Source organism: Lepidothrix coronata, unplaced genomic scaffold (genome assembly GCF_001604755.1).
Source record: "Lepidothrix coronata isolate B3197 unplaced genomic scaffold, Lepidothrix_coronata-1.0 Scaffold181, whole genome shotgun sequence".
Classification (NCBI taxonomy): domain Eukaryota; kingdom Metazoa; phylum Chordata; class Aves; order Passeriformes; family Pipridae; genus Lepidothrix; species Lepidothrix coronata.
Genome location: NW_016690361.1, coordinates 1,773,617 through 1,776,947, shown reverse-complemented (window position 1 = coordinate 1,776,947; position 3,331 = coordinate 1,773,617).

The following is a 3,331-nucleotide window of genomic DNA, read 5'->3' as shown; positions in this document are numbered from 1 at the left end:
GACAGTTCGCGGGAGGTCTTTCTTTTAAGCTATAAATAAAAGCTGACAAATATTGTGTTAAACTAAAAAGACAACCTATTTTTGAAAACATTAAAGAGAAGGTCATATGGAAAAGAGTGTATTTGCTTACCTAGGATTTTTTAACAACTTTTGCATGCAGCATAGAATTAGAAAGAAAAGAGCACTTTTTTGGTAGCATTGCATTTATAATAGGTTTTCCTAGAATGCTGCCAGCAAAAACTTTGCTTTTGGGCTTCAACAACACAACTCAATTGTTGTACCTCTTGCCCCAGCTTCTCCAGCTGTTAGAGCTCTGTTATTTGCTGTGGGGCTCACTGCTGGAATGTATTTATTTTATCATGGGAATGCAATCCATTATATTTGGAAAGTATGACATTCAGTTACGTCAGTGTGTCCTGGGATTAGGATTAGTATATTGTTTTATAAATAAAGGAGCCAAAGTTCAGGAGTTGTTGTACTTGTGTATAGCCACACAGCTTTATCTGAAGATGAGGAAAATGTGCAGAGGTTCTCCTTTGCTTTACCTCCTTGACCTGTCTTTCTGTTTCATAAGTTTACCCAAGCTCATCTCCTGTTTTCAAAAATTTATTTTCTGGAGAAGGATCGAAAAATTTCTTGTCTGATTTACCTGCATTCATGGCTGGTTTGATAGCAGCACCTTATCCCTGTCCTCAACCTGCAGAGGCATTGCTGCAGTTTCCTGTGTCTCATGGGGTAATTCACTGCACCCTCTCCCAGCTGCCCTTAGACCAGTGGATAGCAGAGCTTCTCAGAGAAGCAAAAAAGTTCTCCCCATCTTTGGGGTCTTGAACACTTCTTTGGTCTTGAAGACTTTCAGTCCCAGTGCATTGGGAGTCAACTCTACTGCAAGTGTTTACCAAAAGTGGTTCATGTGTGGTAGGAGAGGTCTGAATGAAACCACCTTGGGGTGCTCCCTCTCTGGCAGCTGCCCTGGGAGGACATCTCTAGGGCCAAGCATGTTTTCCCTTGCTGCTGCAATGACTATTTGACAGCCCACACTTCTGCCTGCAGCAGAGCACAGGCAGGGCCTGCAGCACCCTGACTGCCTCACCTCACCTCTGTCCCCTTCCCCACTCCACTTGCCCAAAGTCCCCTCCACTCAAGGTTCTTGTGATGTTCATGCTTGCACAGGCATAACTAAGCAGTGCAGCTGCTAGCCAACCTGTGGCTGGGGCATCACATACTTCTTAGTGCTTCTTGTACTGTGCAGTAGTCCTCCCTTAAACAAACAAAACAAATTGAAAAACCCCCTCAAACAAAAAAACCCGAATTTCCAACCCTGACACAAATATTCTCATTTTCTTTGCTCTCCTCCTGCCTGCCTTCCAGGATTTCATCCCCAGTCCTCCAGGGGTTTGTTTAACCCAGTCTTGCTCTGAGTCCTTTATTGGTTCAGTATCTTTTGGGAGCCAGACAAAATTTCTCACCCAGCCTTAACTCTCCCCCCCTAAGCAGGCTGCTGCCCCCAGCCTCCTTTCCAAGGGACAAATTCAGTTTTCTTTGGGTCTCTGGAGAGGAAGAGAAGCAATACTTATTATTATTCCTTCCCAACATGCTTCCCACCAGCTCCAGCTGGTTCCCAGGTCCCTGCAGGAGCAGCAGTTATTAGGACATTTTGCCCTGTGCATTATGTTTTTAATCTGAATTCAAGTTTTAAAGAATGAGCACTTTTTCACTTTTTTTTTGAGCATCTCAAATTCTTGACAATGTCTGTTAGTCACCATATCCTTCAAAGTTGTTTCATTAACACTTATTGGTAATAACTGACAACACATAAACCACACTTTAAGCGTAAAAGTGTAAAGCTATAGACAGCACTGAAACAAGAATTTTTACAGACGTCAAAAAAATAGTTCTCTGAAGTTGGCTGTATTATTGCTTTTTTAAACGCCTTTGAAATATTTCCTTATACTCATTTTTTATTCTTGAAAAATAGATATTCTGGCAATGGTCACATGCCAGAATACTGGCATGATTTTCACACATGCAGGATTAACTTTGAAGAAATTAGTAAGGTCTGCAAGCATTAAAATCAAATTAGTACTTTAAATGCATGATACTTAGAAGAAGACGTTAGAGAAGCTAAAGCTCTCCTACTTTTTATCCACAAATTATTAGAATAACTTTATACATTGATAGGAGGACAAATTTTGAAAACAGTGTTGATGGCTTTGGACTCCAGTTACAACCTTTCTGCCAAGAGCAATATCACACAAGAAATCCAGTGACAAAATCTGCTGAGAATATGTCCTCTGGCACTGCTCCTTTCCTTGGCTCCTCCTCCAAGCATGCAACATCTCATTACAAGGTTCACAGATAGCAAAAGATGTTTCAGTGCTTTCTAATCCTTTTTTATAAGATTAGAGGCTTATCAGGGTTTTGATTATCTCCAGGATTAATGGAATACATTAATTAAACTGTCATTATGCATATTTTTCAACCCTTTTGTAAATACAAACTTGAAAAGTACGAACAAGATTTTTATCTAGGTTTATAGAACAAATGCCACAGAACGGCAGCTCTTGGGGAGAAGAAACATGCCCTTAATCCATGTTTTGAAGCAGAGTTCATCAGCTCTGCTCACATGTTCAAACGTACAAGGCTGTATCCACCACACACAGCTACTGCTGTGCCTATTAATGGGGATAAAGGTAAGGCAACCCCCTGTGGCATGGGGATGGATGGGGAGGGCTGTGTGCCAGCAGCATGGCTGGGACGGCCATGCCACCTGGCTGGCTGGAGCCATCAGCACTCGTGGGGGGACAAACTCCCCCCAGATCTGGGGAATGCAGGGAGAATTGTGTCTTCACCCATAGAATGGCTCTGTACTGAGCTGTGGTCTTGGGGTAGGCAAACACCATGTGGAGGAGCGTAGAGGGCACTTAGGTGGGATTAGGAAGCTGGATGTTAAAGGGCAACTGGTTTTGGCTGGAAGCAGATGGATGCTCTCCTAATCTCTCTGTGTGGCAGCTAATCCTAGGTGCACCTCACTAGGAGTTTGAGACGACTTTGCTTTAAAAAAAATAAACACATTTATTCCTGGTGTTATTTCCCACAGATTTGCCAGAACTGAGAGCTAAAATTAGCTAATTGCTTATGTAAACTAGAGCAAGGAACCACAGAATCCATAGTTACCACTCCTTCTAGACATCAGAGGTTTTGTGCCCAGTTTCTAAATGTGATTCCAGTGTCATTCACCCCCTCAGAGAAGTTCTCCTTGCCTCTTGACTGACTTTGTGCCTTGAACAGAGGACTCAGAAATTTACAGCTTCAATTACAAGGCAAAGTC